This window comes from Camelus dromedarius, chromosome 20 (assembly GCF_036321535.1).
Source record: "Camelus dromedarius isolate mCamDro1 chromosome 20, mCamDro1.pat, whole genome shotgun sequence".
Taxonomy (NCBI): Eukaryota; Metazoa; Chordata; class Mammalia; order Artiodactyla; family Camelidae; genus Camelus; species Camelus dromedarius.
Window position 1 is genome coordinate 34,982,657 of NC_087455.1, and position 26,367 is coordinate 35,009,023.

At 39.0% G+C, this 26,367-nt stretch overlaps 2 long non-coding RNA genes across 2 annotated transcripts in view; one reads left to right on the plus strand and one right to left on the minus strand.

The window, feature by feature from the left end:
• LOC116148891 (uncharacterized) overlaps positions 1 to 26,367 on the plus strand; it is a 128,443-nt gene that overhangs the window by 1,275 nt on the left and 100,801 nt on the right. The gene's annotated exons all lie outside the window — the stretch shown is intronic.
• On the minus strand, positions 19,974 to 25,503 carry LOC135318727 (uncharacterized). Its single transcript, XR_010377060.1, has 3 exons — positions 25,046 to 25,503; positions 20,673 to 20,849; positions 19,974 to 20,565 (listed from the first exon to the last, which is right to left on the minus strand). It is a non-coding gene; the product is annotated as an uncharacterized LOC135318727 (long non-coding RNA).

Here is a 26,367-nt window from a genome sequence, read left to right on the forward strand (position 1 = left end):
TATATACACACGTATAAAACAGAATCACTTTGCTGTACAACTGAAACTAATACAACATTGTGAATCAACTATACCAATAAAAAAGAACCCTCTCGTGACAACTTCTACACTCCCCCCTTCCATACAGCTGTTAGAGCCCCTTCCTCTGTAGTATATTCTGTTAATTTTGTACTGTCTCCTATAGGCTACACTTTGAGCCCTTGGACACAGAGGAAATGTAGTTTTATCAGTACAAGCGGCTGTATCCCTCAGCCCCTTGTACTGATAAAAGTTTGTTTGGACCAATGGATGTCCCCAGTCCTTCGTTACCTCTCCTGCAGACCTCTAATACTTCCATGTTGCAATGTATACCTCTCTCCTCCCCTCACATTCATTCAGCACGTTATCTATTGAATGTCCGGTGTCTGGTGAGAGCACAGGTCTCCTCTGAGGGATAGACACTAGTGAGACAAATGCATGTTGAATTGCTACTGAAGTAGGTGTTACTGTATCAGTTTTCGCTGATACACAAACCACACAAAACCTAGTGGCTTACTACACTCCTTTAGCTAACTCAGGATTCTGTTAAGTGGGCTGGGTGATTTTTCTGCTCTGGGTCTGCTCAGTGGGAACCTTTCATACCTTTCTGGTCAGCTGACAGGTCTGCTGGTGGCGGAATGAGCTAGGGTGATCTCACTCACAAGTCTGGGGGTGGGAAGGCGGTCAGCAGGGGCAACATGTGAGTGGCCACTTTTGCAACGTAACGCAAGTACTAAGGAAAAGCACATATTGAAAACAGAAGTTTGGTTTGACTAGTTTGTCAGGGGACTTCATTGCAAAAGAGACATTTGAGCTGAGATCCAAAGATTGGGAAAAGGTTAACTAGGTGAAGGGGAAGGGAAAAACAGCCCAGAGAGAGGGACAATATAGGCAAATTGCTCTCTCCTCAAACCCAGTCCCATCTCTACCCTAGCTTCCATGTCTCAGGAAATGGTATCACCCTCCAGCTGATTGTTCAAGTCAGAACCCAGCAGTTACCGTGTCTTTTCCCCAGGCACACTAGCAGTTCCCATCTGTTCTACCTCCAAAACATATCCTGAATCTTTCTTTCTTTGGTTCTTCTACATCACCATAATCCAGGCTACTACCATCATTCACCTTTACGGCAAAGCCTCCTTACTGGTCTCTCTATGTCCGTAGTTACACACTGCAATGCAAAATCAAAAATGTGGATCAGATCATGCCAATCTTGCAAAGCCTAGAAATTTTGTGTCTCCCCAGAATTCATCTGTTGAACTGCCCTGTCAGGTGATGGTATTAGGGGGTGGGGCCTTCGGTAGGTGCTAGGGCATGTGGGCTCTGCCCTCGTGAATGGGATTTGTGCTCTTATAAGAGACCCCAGAGATCTCCCCAGCTCCTTGTGCCGTGCTACACTGAGAAGACAGCTGAGACACTGAGAAGGAAGAGACTCTCACCAGCACCTAACCTGCCGGTGCCTAGATCTTGGTCATCTCAGCCTCTAGAATTGTGAGAAAGAAATTTCTGCTTTTTATATGCTACCCAGCTTGTGCTGTTTTTGTCATAGCAGCTCAAATGGACTAAAAGGGATTCCCCATGTGCTTAAAATAAAATTGTCAATCCTTACTCTAGCTACTAAGGCTGCATCTCCTTCTTGCCTGTCCATCCACCGTCCCTAACTGCCCCAACTGATCTATCACTGCAGTATCTGTCTCTGCTCCTAGAACACATCCATTTCAGAGTCAGTTTTGTGTTTGCTCTTTTCTCTGGTTAGAACACACCTTCCTCAGATCTTCACGTGGCCGGCCTCTTTTCATCATATGGAATTCTACTTCCAGGGCGCCCACAGAGCGAGGCTTTCTCTGATCACCGAATTATCACCATGTCGCCCTGTTTCATTTCCTTTGAAGCGCATGTCACACTCTGAAATTAACCTGTTTTTTTATATGCTATTTGTCTCCAGGACTAGAATGTATTCTCCATGAAACTAGGCACTTTGCTAGCGTGTTTATATTTATCACGTTCATATTATATACAGTATATATTATATTTCCCATACCACCACAGTTCTTGACTCATAGTAGGAACTCAATAATTAGTTGAGTTTATTGATGAATAAATAAGTGAGTGAGTGAAAACCCCACGACAGAGGAAACAATGTGTGTTGAGGAGATGGAAGAAAACCAGTGAGTCTGGAGTAGAGGAGGTGGACGTGATGATATATATGTGTTGGATTTAGAGGGATGGGTAGGGGCCAGGTCCTGTAGGCATTTTGACCATGCTAAGGGGTTTGGTCCTTGTATTAGGCAGGGTTCTCCACAGAAAACCATATATATGGTTTTATTATAAAGAATGGGCTCATGTGACTGTGGAAGCTAAGTCCCAAGCCACGCAGTCAGCAAGCTGGGGACCCAGGAGAGCTGATGGTATAATTTCCAGTCCGAGAGCTGGCAGGCTCAAGATCCAAGAAAGGCTGATGTTTCTGGAAAAGCCACAGATCCTAGCTGGAACAGTCAGGCAGGAGGAATCCCCTCTTTGGCGGCCTTTTTGCCCTAGTCTGCTCTTTGATTGGATGAGGACCATCTGTATTAGAGGGTGCAGTCTGTTTAACTCAGTCCACTGACTCAAGTGTTAATCCCATCCAGAAACACCATTACAGACACACCTAGAGGAATGTTTGGCCAAATGTCTGGGCAGCCTGTGGCCTGGTCCAGGTGACACAAATTAACCACCACAAACTTTGTTTCGGTGTCCATGTGAAGGTGCTGATGGGCCACAGCCAGCACCCTCTCTTATTACCCTGTAACCCTTCAGTCTGTTAGCAGGTGCCACGCAGATACTGTAGTAACTGTTGAACAAGTGTACACTGACTTGCCCTCTTTCAGTCTCCACCCAATATAGGGGATGAATGTGTTCTAGGAACGCTTCTCCCAAGATACCTGTTTTTTTTTTTTATCTTACTCTCCCATCAACAGACTTTTCAAAACATGCGTCAGCACAATTGCTCTCGTCTTTTCACTTTCTTGCTTGTAGGCCACACTTTCTCCTCAATCCCGTCTCATAGCAGAGGAGCTGGGGACCTGGGGAGGCCAAGTGCTTCGGCCAAGATCACGTAATGAGGCAGCAGGAGCTGGAGTGAAGCCCTTCGTCTTCCCTCCCTCTCAAATGTTCTTTCCCCTGTACCAGGATCTCTCCTCCATCCCCAACTCCATTTTGCATTTTTTTTTTTTTACAAAGTTCTTAAACAAATGTAAACATACATAGATTACTGGGGGTAGTCAATGGATGTCATTTCATATTTGGAGTGAGGAGAGTGTGTGTCAGTGATCAGTCCATCATTGGTTTCAAAGTCTCTCGGGATTATTGCTACAGGTTACAGGCAGTATAATCTGACTTTTCAGTGGCTTCTCTTAAACTACTACAGGATTATTTGTATACTTACTGTGAAAACAGCACAATCTTATTTCGTGTAACATCAAATGAACTCCAATTTAGGATAGTTTAAGAAAGTTCCAGTGGAGGCAAAGAGTTACATTAACTTCATCCACTCATTTATTCAGCACTAATTGCTGAGAATTTATTGTGTGCCAAGTGCTAGACTCACCAATCTTTAACCCAAGTGCTCTGAGTAATGTTAAAAGACACAGCTGTACACATAACTGGGTCTTAAAAATTTTTTTTCCAGTCTTATTTTTTTGAACTTTAGAGATGATAATATAGTTTCAGTTCGATTATTTTATTTAAATTATGGTAGTATTTTATAATGTTAGTGTCACTCTCTACCCATTTGTCTCATTTTAGAAATGGAGAAAAAAGTTAAGTACCCAACTATGGTCTATTGTATTTAATTGCTAGTGTTTATGCCCAACAGTATAACTTCGAATACAGTTGTTCCATGTTAAGAAGCTGAAGCAAATTGTTTTAATGCTGATACATAGAAATAAAACCTCTCTCCGGGTAAAATTTTAGTTTCCTTGTTTGTTTTAAGAATGTTCATAGCAGCTTTATCCATCATAACCAAACACGGGAAACAACCCAAATGTCCATCAACAGAGGAATGTATAAACAGAGTGTTTATACAGCCATACTGTTTGTTTGGTTTTGTTTATTTTTGCTTTAAAGATTCAGTATTTGAGGGGATACAGGACGCCCTCTAGTGGTGAATTTAGTACTTAAAATTACTTGGTCAAGCGCTAAAAGCCAAAGGGACAGAATGAAACTAAACCAGAATCCTATCTCATTTGAGACCAGATTTTAAGTAGAAATCAGCTATAACTGGTTTTATTCTTAGTGTATTAAAGAGGGAGTATTATTAAGAAGGAAAGCACATGGGCTTTGATGTGCTCTGAGGTCTCACTGGCACGGAATTCTGGTTCCATCATTCTCTCGAGGGTTAGCATGCCTGAGAATCAGCCGCTTCCGAGGCCCCACCCTAGAGTTTCTGATTCTGGTTTTTGAAGGGAAAAAAAAAGTGAATGAAGGGCTGCAAATGGCAAAATATCCCTCTTTTATGGGTGAGTTGTATTCCATTACATACATACGCTTGCTGCATCTTCTTTATCCATTCATCTACTGCTGTGCACTTAGGATGCTTCCATATCTTGGCAATTACGAATAATGTTTCTGTTAATAGCAGGGTGTGTGTATCTTTTTGAATTAATTCTTATTTTGTTGTTGCCTTTATTCCTTTGATAACTATGTAAGTTTAAAAAGCTATATCTCTAAACGTTCTTAGAAACAATGAACAGTACGTATATGTAAATTAAAAAATACATGTGCAGTAAAAAAAAATGAGCTATCAAGCCACAAAAGGCATGGAAGAAACTTAAAAGACATATTATTAAATGAAAGAAGCCAGTCTGAAAAGGCTACAAACTGTATGATTCCAACCAAATGACATTCTGGAAAAGGCACAGCTACAGAAACAATAAAAAGATTGTGGTTTCCAGGGGTTTGGGGAGAGGGAGGGAGGGAGGAATGAACAGATGGAGCACAAGGGATTTTTAGGGCAGTGAAATTACTCTGTATGATACTATAGTGGTGGCTACATGTCATTATGCATTTGTCAAAACCCATAGAATGTACAACATCAAGAGTGAACCCTAATGTGAACTATGGACTTTGGTTGATAATCATGTGCCCGTGTTGGTTCATTGATTGTATTAAATGTGCCACACTGATGAGGGATGTTGAGGGTAGGGGAGTCTATATGTGTGGGTGGGGAGGGCTCTGTGCAAACTGTCTGTATTTCTGCTCAGTTCTGCTGTGAACCTGAAACTGCTCTAAAAAAGTTAAGTCTATTAATAAAATAAATAAATAAATAGAAGAAAAGAGAAAAGAAAAACAATCAATGTTTTATGAGAAAATGTTCTGTTACTATTAGGTGAACTCTTTTCTAGATTGATCGGTCTGATAAGCAGTGGCGCATACATATATACACACACACATATAGACAGATGTGCATAGTAGGCACGAAGACAAGCAGTCTTATAAAAGTAGGGTCTTTGTGTGCATTTTAAAATTTTGGACATTATTTGATTAAAAAATTGTTATGAAATAGATCAAACATACAGAAAATAATTAACTGACCCCTATAGTATATTTACTGGGCAGATTTTACTGTATTTGCCTAAGTTATTTTAAATGGGCAAAAGTTCCAGAGACGTTGAAGCCCTGCCCCTTCACCTTGTCCCCTCCGTCCCTCTTTCCTCATAATAATCACTGCCTTCAAGGTAGCGTGTGATCTTTCCATTCCTGTTTGTGTATTTCTCCATCACCTGTATGTATTCATTAATGCTGTGGTATTTTTATGTTTTTAAACTTTGTATAACTCATATTATATTTTACATACTTTTTTGAAACGCACTTTTTAACACAGTATTCTATTTTAGACATTTATCCATGTTGTTACGTTTAGTGTTGCAGAGAGTTCTACAGTAGCAATAAATGATGGTGTTTGCATTCTTCTGGTAAATATCAATTGTTTCCAATGTTTCCTACTTACAAAATATGCTGCAGTGTGTATGCACTTTATTTTCTCTAGAGTAGCTATCCATATAGAAGTGGCTTGTCTTTTCACGTTGTTTGTTTTAACTTTGGCAGAGCAGAAGTTTTTAATATTAGGTCTTTAGTTGGAATTTATTTTTGTATATATTCTGGGATAAGGATCTAATTTTATCTTCTTTCTTGTGGATAACCACTTATGCCAGATTAATTTATTGAATTATTCATTCATCAACCTCCCCTCCCCCACCACATCCCAACTGACTTTTTTTACTACTTCTTTCATATGCCAAGTTACCATCAATAGGTTAGCCCGTGTCTAGGCAGTCTATTCTGTTGGTCTGTTTGTTTATAGCTGGGCCAATTCTAAACCATTTGAGTTATGGATATTCTGCATGGATCTAATCACGTGAAACAAGAGAAACTTGTTTGTAGATTTGTAAGATAAATCAAGTTGGCCTTAAGGTGAAAAAAACCTTTTTAATGGATGTAATCACAATTTGTTTTCCTAATTTACTTTTTTGGGATATAATTTGAGATATAACTTACATACCACACAGTTCAATTATTTAATGTGTGCAATTCAATCATTTTTAGTGTATTCACAGAAGTGTACAACCATCACCGCAATCCATTTTAGAACATTTTTATCACCCCAGAAAGAAACTCCACACACATTAGCAGTCACTCTTTATTTCTCCTCAATCCTCCCAGCCCCAGGAAATCAGTCATCTGCTTTCTGTCTCTATAGTTTGCCTGTTTGGGACATTTCATATAAGTGAAATCATATAATATGTGCTCTTTTGTGATTGACCTTTTTCATTTAACATAATGGTTTTTTTTAACATAATGTTTTGAGGGTTCATTCATCTTGTAGTACGTATTAGAACTTTGTTCTGTTTATTGCTGGGTAATATTTCATTGTATGGATGCATCAATTTGACTTATCCATACATCTGTTGATAGGCATTTGGGATATTTCCACTTTTTGGCTACTACAAATAATGCTGCTATGAACATTTGTGTACAACTTTTTGTGTGGACATATGTTTGCATCTCTCTTGAGTATATACCAAGGAGTAGAATTGCCAGGTCATTTAATAATGCTATGTTTAAGCTTTGAGGAACTTACCCACAGTCTTGCAAGTGGCTGAACCATTTTACATTTCCACTAGCCTCGCATGAGAGTTCAGGTTTCTCCATATCCTCATCAACACTTGTTATTTTCTGACTTTATTAGTTCTAGCCATCCTAGTGGGTATGAAGTGATATCTCACTGTGGTTTTGATTTCCATTTTCTTGACAGCTATATTGTTGAACATCTTTTCATGTTCTTATTGGCTATTTGTATATCTTCTTTGGAGAAGTGTCTATTTAGATCTTTTACCTATTGTTAAAATGGGTTATTTGTCTTTTTTGATACTTTCTTATAAGTGTTCTTTATGTATTCTAGATACTTTTCCTTCCCTTGCCTGAGGAGACTGATCCAAAAAATATTGCTAAGACAGAAGCCAAAGAGTGTTCTTATGCATTCTTCTGGAAGTTTTATGGGCTCAGGTCTAACATTTAAGTCTTTAATCACTTTGAGTTTATTTTTGTGCATGATGTGAGACAACAGCCCAGTTTGATTCTTTCGGGCTCTATTCTGTTCCATGATCCATGTATCTGTTTTTGTGTCAATACCATACTGTTTTGATTACTGTGGTTTGCAGTATAGTTTGAAACCAGAGAGCACGATACCTCCAGCTTTGTTCTTTTTTTCTTAAGATTGTTTTGACTATTTGGTGTTATTTGTGTTTCCATACACATTTTAAAATTGTTTGTTTCAGTTCAGTGAAAAATGCCTTTGATATTTTGATAGTGATTATATTAAATCTATAGATTGCCTTGGGTGATATGGTTATTTTAACAATATTAATTCTTCCTATCCATAAGCATGGTGTATCTTTCCATCTGTTTGTGTTGTCCTCAATTTCTTTCATCAGTGTCTTATAGTTTTTCAAGTATAGTTCTTTTACATCCCTAGGTAGGTTTATTTCTAAATATGTTATTCTTTTTGGTATAATTGTAAATGAGTTTGTTTCCTTAATTTCTCTTTCTGGTAGTTCATTGTTATTGTATAGAAATGCAACAGATTTCTGCATATTAATTTTGTATCCTGCAACTTTACTGAATTCATTTATTAGTTCTAATAGTTTTGTGTGTGTGTGTGTGAGACTTTGGGGTTTCCTATGTATAGTATTATGTCATCTGCAAACAGTGACAGTTTTACTTCTTCCTTTCCAATTTAGATTCCTTTTATTTTTTTTCTTGTTTGATTTCTGTGGCTAGGACTTCCAATATTTTGTTGAATAAAAGTGGCAATAGTGAGCCTCCTTGTCTTGTTCCTGATCTTAGAGGAAATGCTTGCAACTTTTCACTGTTGAGTGTGATATTAGCTGTGGATTTGCCATCTATGGCTTTGTTATGTTCAGGTATGTCCCCTCTGTGCCTACTTTGTTTTCATCATGACTGAGTGTTGAGTTTTGTCAAGAGCTTTTTCACTGAGATGATCATGTGATTTTTATCCTTCCTTTTGTTAGTGTGGTGTATCGCATTGATTGATTTGTGAATATTGAACCATCCTTACATCCATGAAATAAAGCCAACTTAATCATGGGGTGTGAACTTCTTTATATGTTGTTGAATTTAGTTTGCTAATATTTTGTTGAGAATTTTTGCATTTATATTCATTAGGAGTATTGGTCTGTAATTTTCTTTTTTGTAGTGTCTTTGTCTGGTTTTGATACCAGAGTAAATGTGGTCTCATAGGATGAATTTGGGAGTTTTCCCTCTTCTTCAGTTTTTTTAGAATAGTTTGAGAAGAGTAGGTATTAACTATTCTTTACATCTTTGGTAGAATTCCCCTATGAAGCTGTTTGGTTCTGAATTTGTATTTTTGGGGAGTTTTTGTATTACTGATTCAGTTTCAATACTATTAAGTGATCTTTTCAGATTTATCTATTTCTTCCTGCTTTAGTCTTGGGAGATTATATATTTCTAGGAATTTATCCATTTCTTCTAGTTTGTCCAGTTTGTTGACATACAATTTTCATAGTATTCTCTTATGATTATTTGTATTTCTGTGATAGCAATTGTAACTTCTCCTTTTTTATTTGTTATTTTATTTATTTGGGTCCTTTCTCTTGTTTTTCTTAATGAGCCTGGCTAATATCTTATCAAGTTTATTTATCTTTTCAAAAAACCAGCTCTTGGTTTCATTTTTTTTCTTTTCTTTCTTTCTTTCTTTCTTTTCTTTTCTTTTTTTTTTTTTTTTTTGATCTCTAGTTTATTTATTTCCTCTCTGATCTTTATTATTTCTTTTCTTCTGCTGACTTTGGTCTTTGTTTGCTCTTCTTTTTCTGACACCTTTAGATGTAAGGTCATGTTGTTTGAGATTTTTCTTGTTTCTTGGCCTAAACTGGCATGAACTTCTCTGTTAGAACTAGTCTTGAGGTACCCATAGATTTTGGAAGGTTATGTTTTAATTTTAATTGGTTTCAAAGTATTTTCTGATTTCTTCATTGACCCATTGATTTTTTAAATTAGCATATTGTTTAGTCTCCTTGTGATTGTGTTTTTCCCATTTTTCTCCTGTAATTGCTGTTTAGTTTCATACCATTTTGGTCTAAAAGATGCTTGATATAATTTCTATCTTTTAAAATGTGTTAAAAAAAGAAATATATATATTCTCTTAATACAAAACAAAAATGACATAAATTTTATATTTTTAATGGGATTGTATTATATAGGCTGTTTTGTACATTGTTTAAAAATATTGACAATTTACTTGGAAATCTTCCTGTTACAGAAGATACATCTATCTCATTCTATTTTGTTGCTATGTAGTACTCCATAGTATGAATGTTTCATTGTGTATTAACCATTAACCTACTGTTGAATATTTAGGTTATCTACTGTTTTTTGCTGTTATAAACAATACTGAAGTGACCATCTTATCCATATGTACAAGTGTGTGCAACCTTTAGGAAAAATCCCAGAAGGTGAGCCTCTGGGTTAAAAGATTTAAAGTGTAGATTGATAGTGCCAAGCTGTCCTCTAAAAATGATTTGTCAATTTCTATTCCCTTCAACAGTGTGTGAGAAAAGTATTAGTTTCTCTAAACCCACACTTTTACTAAATGTTGTCTGTCCTTTACATTTTTACCAGTAGTGAATAATGATCTCTCATTGTTTCAATTTGCATTTCTTTGAAGAGTAGTGAACTTGAGCACCTTTTAATATTTGTATATATTTTGTCCTTTTAAAAACGTTTCATTTGGAAATGAGTTCAAAACTGCAAATATAAAAATAGCACAAGGAACATACGCACACACCCTTTACCCAATTCATCTATTGCTAACATTTGACCCCATTTGCTTTATCATTTTCTCTCTTTGCACATGTTTACATGGGTGTGCATGTGTGCATGTGTGTGTGTGTGCATAATTTTTTACTGACCTATTTGAAGGTTGCATATATAATTTTTTAACTTTACTTTTAAATATCTTTATGTATATTTCCTAAAAATAGAAATACTTTTTTACATAATCATAGTCAAGTTATCAAATTCATAAATTAATAATGATATAGTCTATCATTCATATCCAAGTTTTTTCCATTGACCTAATACTGTCCTTGATAGCAATTTTTCCACTTCAGTAAAAGATCCAGTCTAGGGTGAGGTATTGCATTTAATTGTCATGTCTCTTCAGCCTTCTTTAAGATGGAACATTTCTACAGCCTTTCTTTGCCTTTTCTGACATTGGTATTTTGTAAAAATGTAATCCCCCACACCCCACTTTCTTAGTAGAATGTTCATCATTTTGCCTAATGTTTCCTTGTTACAGACCGAGATTATGCATTCTTGGCAAAAACACTGTGTAGCTGATGGTGTGTTCTTCCGAGGGTATCACATCCAGGGCACAGGTTGTCCACCTCTTCCCCATTGGTTATGGTAATAGTCACACATCAAGCCTTAGGCGTGCGTCTCTTATATGCTAAGTACTGGGTTCAAAGATGAATAAGATAACTCCTTCATCAAGGGGATTGCAGTCTAGGGAGGAAGCAGAAATGCAAACAGAAAAGGACAGTCACATGTTTAATGCTGTAACAGAGGCATGAACAATGGACTCACTAAATCTACCTTCAGGAGTAACTTTGGCCAGGGAAGCTGGGGACTTTTCACAGAGATAATTTATTTGGGAACAGGGATGGTCCTCAGGGATGTTTGTGTCTTGTGTAGCATCTTGCTGTATATTTATTACATAAGTATTGAGTAGACTGAATGAAAGAACTCTACATGCCTCAAAATAAAACTGTCAAAATATGGTACAGAATATTATTTCATCTCTCTTTTTAGCTCACTATTGATGACATGATTGAATGTTTTAGACATTAAGGAAATGTATTTTCATGCTGAGAGAAATGTTCACAGTAAATTATGTACAAAAGTGTGGTTTATAAATTTATGATATCAACTTTCCTAATGTAGTTTTATATCCAGTTAGAGACCTCGATTACAAAATTGAAATATACACGGCATCATACGTCTTGATGCAGAGAAGAATTTCAAGAGTTCATTCATTCCAATCTCTTCTCTTCAGGCAAGGCCAGTTATACAGATGAAGCCACAGGGCTCAGAGAAGTTTAATGTTTCGACAAGGTCAAAGTTACCGAATGCCAAGCAGGTTCCTGGCAATAATTGGTGTTTAATCCATATTTGCAGAATGAATAACGTCCTTTCTTCCTAGTGCACTGTGTTATCTGCTGTTCATGCTGAACCTTTAGGAATCCTTATGATTGCTGTTTCTATCTGAAGTCTTCACAAGTCACAGCTAATCCTTCAATTCATACCCTAAAGTCACAAGTTCTGTTGCTATGAACTAACCCCACTGTCCAATAGAAATTGAAAATGAGCCATGTTTATAATTGTAAGTCTTATAGTAGCTCATTAAAAAAGTAAAAAGAAAGAATAAAGTTAATTTTCATAATGTATTTTACTTAATGACTATATCCAAAGTTTTAGCATTTCACTATGTAAACAATATAAAAATGATTGAGATATTTTACATTCTTGTTTCATAATTTCTTAGAAATTCAGTGTGTAATTTGCAGCCCAATCTCATTTTGGACTGTCTACATTTCCAGTGCCCCATAGCCACATGTGGCTAGTGGCTTCTGTACAGTCCAGTACCACCAGTGTGGTGTCTGTGTGTTGGGCAATGCAGATCTAGCATGACCTTCCGTAATCTATCTTTATGCTTTGGATGCTCAATGCCAGCTGCTAAAGGACGCATGTCCGAATGAAGGGTTTCTTCTCCCACCAGACCTGACTTTTACATGGTCTCAGGGTTGTGCGTGCAGATCTTGATACAGTTCTTTCATAGAACTGAACCATTTTAGAAGGGAACAAGACAGTGTAGTGGTACTTTAATAAAAACATGCATTCGCTACCACTTGCTTCTGATAAATACATGATCCCCGATCTAGTTCTTACGGTTTCAACAGCTAGTTGTGACGTTTTCAGAACTAGATCATGGATAACGCATTTATCTAAATTGATCTCCGTGTTCTTTTTGTAGATTGACACATCAGAGCATCAGGATAAAACTGCTTACTCTTAGATCTGAGGGGAAGGAGAGAAAGTAGCTTTGATGAAAATTTGACATTCAGAGTTTAAGTTCGTTATTTCATATGTTGATAGTGAACACTTTACTTCACTGTTATTAAAGGCAGTCTTTGTAAAAGATACCATTTCAAATTAGTAAAGATAATGTAAATACATGACCTCAGGACAACTGAGCACACATTTGTGGAACTGTACACCGATACAATGCCGTATGAGACACTTTGTCTCCTATGCTGTTGGTGGAGAGCAAAATTAGAGGGCCATTTGGCAATCTCAATTTAAACTGTATGTTTCCACCTCTAGGAATGTATCTAACGTATACATTCACACATGTGCACAAATAAGTATGTAAAATGTAATTCACTTCCTTAATTATTTATAATCACAAAAAATTAGAAAACAACCAAAATGTGAATCAATATAGGATTGGCTAAATAAATTTTGATACATCCATATAGTAGCTTATTATATAGTTCTTTAAAAATGAGATCTCACTAATGTCCTGGTATAAAATTTACTCTAAGATATATGGTAAAGAGAGAAAAAGAAGATACAGAATTGTGTATAGATCAGGGGTCAGTAAACAATCCAACTTAACTACGTTTTTTTGTAAATAAAGTTTTCTGGGAACACAGTCTCTCCCGTTTGCATTATATCTTGTCTGTGGCTATTTTTGTGGTACGATGGCAGAGTCGAGGAGTTGTTACAGAGACTGTGTGGACTGAAAAGCAGGAAATATTTACTATCTGCCCTTTAGAAAAAATATCTAGCAGAGCCATGTATGCTACTGTTTGTGTTACACAACTTTTACTCGTTCAAAAAGAATATGAAATAATTGGAAATTACCCCACCTCTAGCATACCTAGCATCTCACACTGTAAACCTGAAAATGTTCTCAATGGCATGTTTGTCGAAATTCCCTGCCTTTAAGGAGGCTGCAATAAAAGTCATCAAGGATACATTTCTGTGATTTTTTAATGTGATCAGTCCATGGCAGGAAAGTCCATTTCCCTGTGATGAGCTCTCTACTATGCCAAGAAAAGCAACTGAAAAGGTGGAAAAATTCAATCAATAATTCATTTTGTGTACAGAGCAATTGCTTTGAAGGGTATTTTGGTTTTTATTTCCCTTCCTTCCTGAACTCACTGTAACAACTGCCTTGCCTCCGGGCAAGGCGGCAGAGTAGTGTGAATTACCAGCTAGCCATGTAACAAACACCACAAACTCTCAGGGCGAGAAGACTGGACACAAAGATCCATGAAGCCTAATGCCAAGCTAGCAATTTTTCAGTGCATAAATTCCAGCCCTCTGGTATACCAAGTCAGCACGCTTGCCTCCTGGACGCACTGCCTGGCCTTCAGGGAATGGTGCTCCCAGGCAAGGATAATCTGTTTAGACAGCCTTCTGCACCTGATTTGCCTCTCTGGTCACTAGGGTGGTGGCTGCAATGCTAGCTGGGGGTCACTGAGTTCAGGTTCCCCTTCTTAATACCAGGAGAGACTGTTTAACTTGAGATTTCAGAGACATCGAAAGAACTTATTGAGAAGACTTGTGTCCACACAGTGGAATGCATTATACTAGGTAATCAGGGAACTTAAATATTTAAAAAATATGGTAAGTTTGTAATAATATCCAGGCATAACAATACAGTGACTCTGGGTTAATTAAAAAAATTATTTCTTTCTTTATTTTGGAGGGGAGGTAATTAGGTTTATTAATTAATTAATTTATTTAATGGCGGTACTTGGGATTGAACCCAAGACCTGGTGCATGCTAAGCACGCACACTACTACTGAGCTACGCCCTCCCCTCCTGGGTTAACGTTGAATCTTCCTCTTCCCAGCTGTTCTGGAGAGGCCACTGAGCTGGGTCCTCTTCTGGCCTAAGACTGAGCACTTTTCTTCTTTAGCTGTCCCACTTCTGGCCAGCCTCTCCCCATCGCTACTGCTGGTCGTTTTGACACATTGATCCTTAAAACTTTTCTTTTTAACTTAATGAAACACTTTTGTGATACTTTGAAGCCTCATGCAGAACAGAGCCATTGTCACCTTCTTGACCTCTTTCCCATCATTTCCTCTGACTCGTTTGTTTATATTTCCTGGTTCCTTTATTGCTCCAACCTTATCCACCTGCAGCAGTCTGGCTTGCCTACCTATAGCAACCTGGCCTCTGCCAGCCTGGTCCCCACCCCTCATTGGTCCTTCTTCTGTCAGCTTGTAGCCTTGCCTGGTTCAACCGAACCCAAAACTCTGTTAACACCCATAATCATAAACACGGCCCTGGCACAGCTGAGGGCGTCTCAGCCAGCAACCACGGCAGTCAGCCTCCTTCCCCGTCCTCAGCGCCCTGCGCTTCTCCATGTCCCCCAGGTCCACGGTGCTGCTTCCCGGCTCTGCTTCAGGCTGTGCCTGTGCTGGAGCACACCCTGTGCTCTCTGCCTGGAGCACGCCTCTCACCCCAGCTCAGGTGCCTCTGACTCCCCTGGAGAGATGTACACTGTCTCATTTTCAGTTCTCAGCATTCTGTTCTTGATTATGTTCCTGTGTAGACACTGTACGGCGGGCTTGTCTTAGTGCTTATTTGCTCCTTGCCCACAAGTCGTGCCACAGTCATTCCGTACATCCTGCCTCTTGAACAACATCAGTGACAGAGGAAGTCTGCAGCAAAAGGCTGGTGGATGAGTGCGCTGTTCTTGAGGACTCCTGGCAACCTTGAGAGTCTAAGGTTCAGTGGATATAAACAAAATTATGGCAGCAAGTTCATTCAACAGCAAATACTTATTAAGTACCTACTGTGTACCAGACTCTGATACGGTGTTTGGTGTGCATCAGAGAGCAAAACAAACATCCTGTGCCCTTGGAGTTTGCTTAGTGGTGAGATGCTGGCAAAGAATAATAGGTGTCATAAAGAATCTGGTTCTGTAGTATGTGAGAAGGCAGTAAGCGCTACAACAAGAGGGACAAGTAGAGCAGGGTCAGATCGGTTAGCAGGCTGTCAGGGTGGACGGCCTCCAGCCCTCACTGGTGCTGGCACCTACTAGTATTCAACATTTGAGCCACACGGTTGAAGTTCTTTATGAGCTCACTTGATTCTCACACTAACTACATGAGGTAGGCATGATTATTCTCCAAAGCTCCATTAATGTGGACCAGGAACCTTCGGAGAGATGCTCCGTCACTGGACTAAGGTCACACAGCTGGTACCTGGCAGGCAGTCTGATCTAAAATTCCAGGTTCTTAATCAGCATTAGTTAGTGTCCTGAAATCTGTGGGAGGTGACACATTTTCCACATTCGCCACTCCACTTTTTCGATATATGGTAGTTTTTTCTTTTAAAGACAGTAGTTTTAAGCGAAGATAAGGAATCTCTTTACAGCCAGGGGGCAGCAAATGACTGCTTTTGAGTTATGGAAGAGGCAAATAAAAACCTACAGATAGCTTTTAAAACTACTGAATTGTAGTTAGTAAACCCCAAAGTAAGAAAGTGGAAGTCTTCTCTTGGCTTGTCTATGCTTTTAGAATAAAATGAATTACTTTAATGCTAGAAGTAACATTTAAGAATACTACTTTAAAATAATAAATCTACAGAAAGAACATCACTGTCTTGATCTGACTCTTGATCTAAATGTGAGCATCCCTAATACTTTTCCACTTTGATTTTATAATATTTTAAAATGCAATATATATGTATTCATCACAAATATTTTAATTGCTCATTTCACAAGAGGATGGAATACAATGGGTATTTATGCTCACATACTCTTAATTAGAGATGCAACTTAAAATTTATGTATATAAAATCTTTTTTAAAAATTCAAAAAGTGAAGCTAGTGTGGGGAGAAATGACCACCAACTTACATGTTAGTTTAGGTTTTCTGAGTCGTAAAAAGGTATGATTGTTAGATACTGAATGTGAAGAGCTGGGGGTGCTTTTGGATCATTTTCAAGGGATAATAAATAGACTAGCAGAATGGGGCATTTGCCGATAAATAACAACTCAATAATAATTCTTAGATAACCTAATAGGAACTGAGATGTACGTCTTATTTCTCCAAATCAAATGGACAGGATTGGAACTGGGAGACAGGAGTCTTAACATTCTGGTGGACATGAGTTCTAATGCTGAGGGAATTCATAATTCTCTACTAACCATCAGGCAGAGACCAATCCAAAGTGAGGAACGCAAGCACACCGCTTGGAGCAGGGCAGGGTGACTGCAGGGTGGGAAGAAAGGAGGCAGGACGGCCAGTGCCAAGGTGGGGGTCAAGGTACAACGCGAGGTGAATTTTGCTCCCTAGGTGGCTGGATCCTGCATCAGATCTTCCTTGGGCTGGGCTACCTGCAGCGAGGCCTGAAACCCCCAGCCTGACCACTGAGAAGAGGGGTCCAAAGACCCTGCTCCACTGGCCCCCTCTCAGCAGGCCTCCACCCAGGTCAGTTTCTTTTATTTGGAACAACCTCTTTGAAAATAGTAAATATTCTTGAAAGAAGACACCTTATACTGTTACCAGACTCAGGTCTGGCTGCTCGTGGCTTGAAAGCCAAAGCCCAAGAGGCAGCTGTTGGTAGAAAGGAAAGTTTGCTTCATTTCAGAGGCTGGCCATGGGGGGAGAGGGCAGACTCATGTCCAAAGGCCAGCTCCCCACCATCAATGTGGGCAAGAGCTTTTAAAGGGGGGTTTTAGAGGTGTATTAGCAGAGGAAGGGGCTACATGCAGAACAACACAGTCGGCTCTGACAGTCATCTTGAAATCAGCATCTGATCAGCACCATCTCGATAGTTTTAAGTTCAGTTAATCTTTAGTTTCAGGGTCGGTTTGTTCCCATTTCTTTGAGGCCAGTTCTCTGAATGGTGGCCGCTCATGTCATGGCTCCAGCCTGGTCAGCATGCAGTTAACTTCTTCCACCCGGTGGGGGCTTCAGTATTTACAAACCAGATCAAAGGATAAGGCTCAGAATATTATCCATAGCTCTTGAGGGGGAACTAAGGACTTTGTTCAGTGCTCAACTATTATTATTTGGTCTTGTTTGTTTTCCTTTGCTTCTGCGTTTTCTCACTTCTCCAGTTACCTTTATTTTTTGGCTAAAGTTTTTCTAGAGATGAAAGGCAGGTGGAGGACATGGTGGGGGAGGGGGCTTTGTCCTGGGAAGGCCCCCCAGGGTCCTGCTCTGTTTCAGCACTACGAGTCATTGCCGCGTTTGGTTAACTGTCTTCCTTGGCTAATTTCTTCAGAATCAGGAGCAGGATTTAGTGTTTCTCCCAGTGCTCAGCGTCCGGTCTCGGTTTATGAACCCCTTCCTCGACACTGAGGCCAAGGACCCTGTCCCTCTTGTATGAGTCCTTCCAACCCCAGCACTGGCCGGGCACTGACTCAGTCGTCCCAAGAAAGGGGGAGGGAGCTGGGCGTGCAGGCAGGAAGATGTTGGCAGCCAGGGCCTGTGCTGAGCCTGCCAGGCTTAGGCTCCCAGAGTGAGAAGGGGGCCTGTGGTCACCACAGAGCCTACATTTGGAGGGTAGGGGGTCGTGAAGGAAACTTTACATTTCATGATATTTCTAAATGGTTATCATTTGCCGAAGTGAGAAAAAATAATTACCTGGACTCTTGGATTCTAAATTAACGCTGGGTACCGCCTCCTCCCACCTCCGTCATAGGGCTTTATATTTGACAAAGAACTCTCCACTTCTTTTTTCCCAAATAACAAACATAAGAAAAGGCCCTTTTGACATATACTTTTGAGAAACCAAGGAAAGTTCTATGCGCAGGGAAGTGTGATGCATTTAGTATACGTCCAAACATATTTGATGTATAACATACATCTTGTGTAATATTTATAAACTTACATTGTATACATAACCATATACTGACATGTCTACATAATGTTTATATTTTCTCCCCGCTGTGGTCCTTGCTCTGGCTGGCCCCGGGCTGCTACTTCACCGACCCACATCCTTTGTACTGACTCTTTTCCGACTTGAGCTCCTCCATGGACCGCACCTCACCCTGCCTGCCAGGCTGTCCCAGTGCTGTTACTGCCGTGGACTCGGAGCTGCTCTGGAATCACATTTGCATCTTTCTCCCAACTCTGAAAACAGACTACTTAATATTACTTTTAATTAGTCCATTTGTATTCTAAGTGCCCTTACATGCTTTTAAGTTCTTTGAGCTTTCTCATCTTTATAGCCTCTGCAGTGCTTAGTAAGGCAGGTAACAGTGTTCCTGCCTCAGGGCCTTTGCACTGGCTGTCCCCTTTGCCGAGAGTGTCCTTCACCCAGATATCGTCACGACTAGCTCCTTTACTTCCTTGAGATCTTGACTCAAACACACCCTGCCAGTGCCTAAAAGCCTCCTACCCCACAGCATTTTGCAGCTCCCTTTCCTGCTTTATTTTTTCTCCTTGGTAAAAAATTCACCTCGTATTCTATATATTTTACTCATTAATCTGATTCCTTTTCTGTCTAGATTACATGTTCCACGAGGGCAGAGATTTTTGTCTGTTTTGTTTAGAACTGGATCCCTGATGCTTGGCACACAGTAGATGTCCACTAAGTATTTAACAAATAAAGGAATAAATAAATAGCAGCATTACATAAATGCAGGAGAAATGAATCAGAGTACACAGGCATTGGATCTGAGCCTAGATCTGATGTCAAGGGAAATGAATGATTCTTTGCAACATGTGTAGAAGGGCACTAGCTAAATTAATTCATGTTTACCTGGATCTGTTCAGTTTACGAAATGCCAACTAATTGTTTCATTAATGTTTCATGTATATGAATAAATATAATTTTTAAAAATGATGAGTGGGTATATAAAGATCTCCAACCTGTTTGCACAGACCAAAGGGAAACCTAGGTCTTTGTCCCTTGGATTGTCAGAGAAATGATTCTACTTCTAAGACATCTGTTCAGCTCATCATTTTTGTTTCCTCCTGTGGTTTATACAATTGAGCCCATTGGTACATATTTGTTTACATAATATGGCATATGGTATTGGTCAGTTCTGACCATAGAAGTGTCTTGAAGATTTGCGGTAGCCTTGGGGCTTACAATGTATGGTTTTGTCATGGAATAATTAGATTTTTCTTCTGGCGAAAAAATGAGTACTGAACATTTTGACAAGAATTTTGGATAAAGATGTTTAGCTTTCTCACCTTATTGTAAAATAGTGAATTGCAAGATTTATGAGCTAATATTAAATAAGTAGTTTTTTCTCTCTGCAAAGGTAAGCTTGGATCTGGGCAAATTTGGGGAACTTGATATTCCAGAACTTAGAAAATACTGGGACTTTTAATAGAATTTGTGAAGGAAAAAAAAAAAAAACCAAAACCCTCACTCTTCATTTGAGTGCAAGTATTATTCAGAAAGCACTGTCCGTGAAGTTTTGAAATTTTATCTTGGAGCAAAGAAAAAAAAAAAAAAAGAAAGAAAAATATGGTTACCCTTATGAACGTGGCGTGATTTTGCTTCTAGAGCAAGAAGGCTTTGTCTTATAATCCTGATCTGTTTTATTTGGTCAGTTTCTCTCAGCTTTAATTAGACTTCTTGGTTTTGTAAAATTAAAAACAGACTTAGTAAGGAGAGACTTTATTTGAAAGGGTTATTGCAAAGGAGGAAAGGGGCTATTACAACGTTGTGAGGCTATCACATTACAGTTGCCTTAGAAAGAGCCCCGTGACCTTAGGAATGCAGGCATGAGTTCGGCAAGAGGGCGTTCCTTTTATAGGAGGGGTGGACAAAGCTCGCGAGAACCGGGTGTGGGGAAGTGGGATGGAAGGATGGCACCCAGGACAGCAGATCAGAGGACGCTTTCCCCTGAGAGCACTGTCTTCTCCAGGAGGGCCCCATAAACAGCGGCCGTATGCGCTCGCAGGCTGAGAGTGGGCTACAATTCAGGGACCTGAAAATGGAGAGGAGTTTAACCAAACTTTGGTTCACAATCATTTTGTTCTGATTGGTCAGCGGAGACGAGGGGTTGAACTAATCATCGTTGAGGCAAAGCCTTACCATAGGTAACCAAGGGGGGCATCTCTGAGTCTTGTCTAAGTTGAGTCCCATGGGAAGGGTGGTTCTTTGCTGTGGGCTGTTTTCCGGAACACAGAAGACTGAGAGACCTCCGGGAACCTTCGCTGGTGGCCAGGAGCACAGGGCTCAGGTAAAGTCCAACACTGTCCGCCTCTCTACCTAGAATGATTTTGGCCAATACTCAGACCTTGATCTGTTTTTTTTTCCCCCCTCATTTTTTAAATTGAAGTATAGTTGATTTGCAATATTGTGTCAGTTTCTGGTGTACAGCATAGTGATTCAGTTATACATATATATACATACTCTTTTTCATCACAGATTACTACAAGCCATCGAATATAGTTCCCTGTGCCATACAGTAGGACCTTGTTGTTTATCTATTCTGTACATAGTAGTTTGTATCTGCCAGTTCCAAACTCCCAATGTATCCCTGCCTCCTCCCCTCCCCTCCTGGTAACCATTAGTTTGTTTTCTTCATCTGGGAGTCTCTTTCTATTTTGTAAATAAGTTCATTTGTGTCATTTTGTTTTCTTTATAAAAAGATTACAGTGAAAACAATCCAATGGTTACTAATTTTGACATTTAAAATTTCCCCTCCAAGGTGTTCCTGGGGGGCAAAATGTGAACGTGTGAAATATCTCATTAAAAGAAAAGGTGCGTCTGAAGCTTTTTTCTTGCAGATAAAGTACGTATTAAAGGATGAGGTTTTCTGGTTTCTATGCAACTGACTTGCAGAGGCATCGCATGTTTAATTGTTGCAAATGAGAATTGTACGAGAAAATAAATCTTCTTTAAAACATGGATTCATCAAATTTAACATTGAAAACTCTACAGTAAAGTCACCTTAAGCTACTTGCTTTACAAAAAAAGTAGAGACTACTTCTCAACCCTCTAGGAAGTTTCATTCTGCGATGAGTGACACAGTTGTGGCAGAAAGTTGTATGAAGATAGAAAGAATTAAAGATAAAATGCTAGGTGTTTCATTTGGTTGTATTGTGTTTAAAAAGACCATCAAGACAAAAAATTTATACTTAAACCTCTTTCTTTTCAGAAACAGTGCATTGGATACATCAACTTAGAGATAACTGCCCATTTTATTTTCTCTTGTAGCTGTGTATTTATATTGAATTCTGATTTTCCTCAAAATAGCTCAAAGAACATGAGGAAAATTTATAATTTCATTAAGCCTCTGAAATGCCAAACATAAACAAAACAAATAAAAATAGGCTGGAGGTGGGAAAACTTTTGAGGAACATGTGCAGGTATGGCCGCCTTGCAGGAAAATTTATTCCTACTGGGCCCAGTCCAGGAGGGGAGCTCGCATCAAGTCTGAGTTCTGTCACTCACCAGCAGAGTGCCTCCAAGGTCACCTAACTTCTAGCTTTAGTTTCCTCATCTGTTAAATGCAGGCTAGACGGTCTGTAAAGATATGCCTAGTCTTAAAAGTTTATTGTATTATCTTCAAGCCAGAAATTCCTTAATTTATGAAGCAATTTTTCAAATCTTGGATCATCAGTAAATTTCCAGCCCTAAAAGATCTGTAGAAGATGCAGTTAGGGAAGAGGGAAAGGAAGAAAGAGAAAAAAGAAAGATATATACAGTAAAAAGCACAGGAGAGAGATGAAGAGGGCTGGGTGATCAGGGAGAAACAATCCTGATGGCTGGTCACACTTTCCCCAGGATCCCGCATTCCTCCTCTCTAACAGAGACTCATCCTGGCCAGCTATCCTTTCAAGGTCACCGTGGATGCCAAAGCAGCTCCCCTCTTTCTGTTTTTCTTCTCTTCCTTCTCCGTGGTCTCTGCAGAATACGCATCCTCCTAGCAGCAGAGATTCGTCCTGGTTTCCAGAATTAACTGCCCCTGTGACAGCCTGGCCATTTTCCCCCAGAGCTCACCACATACCATGCATAAAATGACTTTTGTTGCTGTTTCCACTTTCAGACAGTAGATGTCGCTGGTTTACTATTTAAAGAGGTCCTCCTGGTTGTCCTCCGTCCTGTTTCCAGGTCTCCTATAGCAAGTTATGCATTGAACCACCTTAGAGTTAGAAATGTTTGATTATCACTTGTTTGTAATCATATCTTCCAGGCAGTGATTTTACAAGTTCATGTAAAATCCGCAAACATTCCTTCTTCGTTTTGGATATTTCTATAGACATTAGTTACTTTCTCACTGCGTTGCCGATGGGTGGGAAAAGTAGCTCCTCATCTTAGACATCTCATTAAATCACGCCATCCTCCGTGAGGTGCTGAGATGTAGTTTGCTTGGAAAAGGGATTTTTAAAAAAACTTGTATAATTGACAATATCTTCCAGCTAAATCTGTGAAGTTCTAATTCTAATTAAAAAAAAAAAACTTTTCAAGTCGTATCACTCATTGGATTTTTATGCCTTTTGTATATTTTCCTTTCTCTCCAAGCCATAGACATTCTTTGGTCTTAAAGGATGCATGCAGTTCAGAAGCGGTTTTCTGGAGACAGTTTGCCATTTTCTTTCAATGCTCTGCCAACAAGCTAAAGGGAGCCTTACAGGGCAGATAGACAAATCTCCATGACAGACAAATCTCCATGACAGACAACCAAAATATGCTTCCTTCAGAAAGATCTGCCTACCATTTGTAAAAATCTCAAAATACCTTCATAGGAGATGTCTTAAGAATTTTCATGGAAAGCAAAATTATGGAGAACCTGAAGAAAATTTATCTTATCATTAATAAATTTATAATTTTTGTAACTAATGTTCCTAGCATACAATTCCACTTATTTCACTGAATGGATGTTTAAAAATATAAGTTCTTTCTTCCTTTTTTTTCTCTTGGTATTTGACCAAATGCCACATAAAACCAAAAGCCTAAATGCATAAATCAAAATAAAGAGGGTTTTAACTTTCATTAAAAAGGTCTCTAACTCATAGATTTTCACAAATCCTTGATTCACATTGGCTTTTCTGGAAAATGTCTTTTTAATTAAAAAAGTTAACTAGTTCTTGGTGCCGTTGTTTCAGAGGGTAACCTCAACATATTTTAGGAGATAAATTGAATTTTTGATGAGCTCTGTGATTAGCATTAAAAACACTTAAAGATCTCCTGTATACTCTCAAACATGGTGAATTTGGACAGTTTATAGTCTAAAAACGATCTCTGGTATCGCTTCCAACAGCGGGCTCCTGTCATTTTACTGTTTCCCTCTTACTGTCCAATTACCTGAATGTCTATACGCTGAACACTGCCCTTGTCTGACTTGGTGATGTGATGGCTTTGTGTGGCTGTCAGATTGATTGCTTAGTTTGGGAATGAGCTGTTTCACCAGCACATGCCCTGCAGATCTCTCAGAACTAGCAAAAACTGCACATCTGAAGCCAAATATTAGTCTGTACCTCACATTCCTGTAATTCTGAGATTACGTAGATTTTTTTTTTCCTGAATAAAGCTAGACATTCAAAACGACAACAAAAATGTCTTAACTTCCCCCTACCTCTGTGAACAGCCATGGCCAAAGCCAAGATTTAAATTTCAAACTTAGTAATTGGAGAAATCACCTTCGAGAGCCAGAACCCACAAAGCAGCAGTTGCAACAGTATCCTTCTACAACACACGTTAGAAAGAACATCACAGGCACGTTGGCAAAATTATGAATTTTCTAGAAGAAGAGCACATGAAAGAAATGTTCTTGCAGAACTAATACAGGACATGCCTTGAAAGTTGCTTTAACCAGCAATGAGGTATAGTTGTTGGAAGTCTATGTTCAAGACATCGGAATTCTTGTTAATGCAAACTTAAACTGTTTCATTAACTAAACGTACTTGAGGAAACCAAATATCTTTAAAAGCTGAAGTTCTGAGGACTTGAAAGATATTCTGGGACCCAGTCCCAGTTCTTTATAACAAAGAATGAAAAAAGCAAAGGTAAGGATGCAGATTTTGCTTCTTTCTCCTTCCTCTTAACCAATCCTGATTTGATAAAATAATTTCACTCAGATGGTCCGTCCTCAAGTTCAATATCCCAACCAGCCTTTATCTCTTCCAAACTGTAGTATTTTTAATCCCCTTTTGTCTGTCTCCTCCTTCAGGTTCAAAAACCAGTGACCTGCTGGGATCTTTTCCCTTTCCTGTTCCTCTTCTAAACCCTGTGGCCACTGGCCCTTCCTTGGAAACGTTTCCTCTTTTCAATTATTTAAATGTTTTCACTCTCTTCACATCTAGATTTGACAGGCTAGAATTCAAATTAGTCTATTTACAAATTTTTTTTTTTATGTTTTTCTCCCATTTTCCCTAGAACTTAAGAGTTTAGACTGTGCTGCTGGTAAGAGCAAATACAGACTCTGCCGGCAGATTAAAAAGAAACAAACAAACACCAACCTGACTGGTATGACCCTGGTCACAGCCCACAGTGATGGCGCCTCTTCCCCGCCTCTTGCCGTGGTCATGCCGCTGCTTGGCCTTTGCTCTGCCTTTTCAGGTTCCGTGTGTTTTCCATCCCAGTCGTGGAGCACATCTGGGATGCCGCGTTGTTTCCCGGAAGAGCGCCCACGTGGCCCTTGCCCTGCTGGACGTTGTCTGCTGGCATGTCTAAGGCGCAGCCTGTGAGTTTCCTGTGTTCTTACTGTGGCCTCGTGACCACCGCTATGTCCCAAGAATGGTTCACATTCCTGAGGCTGAGATATTGATTATCTTTTTTCAGACTGTCCGCCGTGTTCTTTCTGTTGGTGGTGGTGGCACTTTGTTGTTGCCTTCAGGATTCTGATGATTGCTCCTCAAGTGACCTTCATCTGTGAGACCGTGGTTGTTGTTCAGTTAGAAATCTCTCCCTTCTTCAAAGAGAGAGGATTGGTGTGTGATTTCAAATGCTGCTTCCTCTTTTGGCTTTTAAAAAAAAAATCTTTATTTAGATATAATTTACATACCATAAAGTGCACCTGTTTTAAGTGTACAAGCCAATGAATTTTAGTATATCTACAGAGCCATGTAACTTCCACTACAGTCTAACTTTAGAATATTTTGATCACCTCCGAAAGAAACCTGGTACCTTTTTCAGTCATTCCACTACTAGTTGGCATTCAACACACCAATGTTTTAGAATACTGAGAGCATTAGAACATCTCTATTCAAAGAATATGAAAAAGAATATATGTATGTACTGTGTGACTGAAACATTATGCTGTACACCAGAAAGTGTCACAACAGTGTAAGCTGAGTATACTTCAATTAAAAAATGAATATCTCTATTCAATAGTGTGGCTATTATCAAGGGAAAGCTATTAATTAATTTTTAAGCCTTTTTAAATTGAAGTATAGTTAATTTACAGTGTTGCATTAGTTTCAGGTGTACAGCAAAGCAATTCAGTTACACATATACATATATATATTTTTTCAGATTCTTTTCCATTCTAGGTTATTACTAAGTATTGAATATAGTTATCTGTGCTGTACAGTAGGACCTTGTTGTTTATCTATTTTATATATAGTAGTGTGTATATGTTAATCTCAAATTCCTAATTTATCCCTACCCCCCCACCACCTCCTTTCGCATTTGGTAACCATAAGTTTGTTTTCTATGTCTATGAGTCTATTTCTGTTTTGTAAATAAGTTCATTTGTATCATTTTTTTAGATTCCACATATAAGTGATGTCATATATTTGTCTTTCTCTGTCTGACTTACTCCACTTAGTATGATGATCTC